The sequence below is a fragment of the Maylandia zebra genome, linkage group LG10, assembly GCF_041146795.1.
Source record: "Maylandia zebra isolate NMK-2024a linkage group LG10, Mzebra_GT3a, whole genome shotgun sequence".
Taxonomy (NCBI): Eukaryota; Metazoa; Chordata; class Actinopteri; order Cichliformes; family Cichlidae; genus Maylandia; species Maylandia zebra.
In genome coordinates this window covers 32,791,193-32,792,285 of record NC_135176.1, presented here as the reverse complement: position 1 = coordinate 32,792,285, position 1,093 = coordinate 32,791,193, and positions in this window count along the sequence as shown.

The following is a 1,093-nucleotide window of genomic DNA, read 5'->3' as shown; positions in this document are numbered from 1 at the left end:
CTGTTACATATCATTCAGTTTGTACCTCATTATACATTATATATATATATTGCATCTTTACAGCCGCCTTCAAAAAGCAGCTCTGGTCTCTGCGGTTTCCTCTTTCAAGGGTTCATTTTTACTGCATTGTTTAAATTCTCAATGCAGTACTCATTGCATCATGGGGATTCCCATGATGCAATGAGTATTTCTTCTTCAGTCACCTTTCTCACTCACTATGTGTTAATAGACCTCTCTGCATTGAATCATACTTGTTATTAATCTCTGTCTCTGTCTTCCTTCTCTCACCACAACCAATCACAGCAGATGGCCCCGCCCCTCCCTGAGCCTGGTTCTGCTGGAGGTTTCTTCCTGTTAAAAGGGAGTTTTTCCTTCCCGCTGTCGCCAAAGTGCTGCTCATAGGGGGTCATTTGATTGTTGGGTTTTCTCTGTATATATTATTGTAGGGTCTACCTTACAATACCTTACCTTGAGGCGACTGTTGTTGTGATTTGGTGCTGTATAAATAAAATTTAATTGTACTAAGGATTAAAGTTTGCGTTATTAGGGGCGTGGCCTCTTTAACTGAAAGGTGTATGACACAGGTGGCTGCTGCTGGCTGAAATTTTAGGATTTTAATTTAGATGTTACTGAACACTAATTAGCATGGATCTGTGTGATGCTAGCATACAGTCTATGGATGCAGCTTGATAACCAAGCCGGCCAGCATCAGCTGATAATAACACTCCACTCTGTCATCCAGATGTGGTCACCTCTGGCTCTGAAAACCCACCATGGTGTCAGTTGCTCTAGTTGAGGCTTCAGAGTTGGATGCTGCAAATGAGTGTACATAATCAGGGTGGCTACATCCATCGTTTCTACACCCTCTGTGGCTGTGGTTACAAGATACTGTAGTTCTGAAAAGTCTTTATTATGTCAGATTCCTGTCATGGCAGAAACAACATAGCTTTGTGTGATTTAACATTTACCGCTACCTTTGTCATCCGAAGGTGAAAGCTGCCTGTTAAAAGAGTAAAACCTAAAGTGTAGTGGGTGTCCACACTTACATCGACTTATTATTGACATTGTATGTTTTTGTTGGCTGTGTCACAGT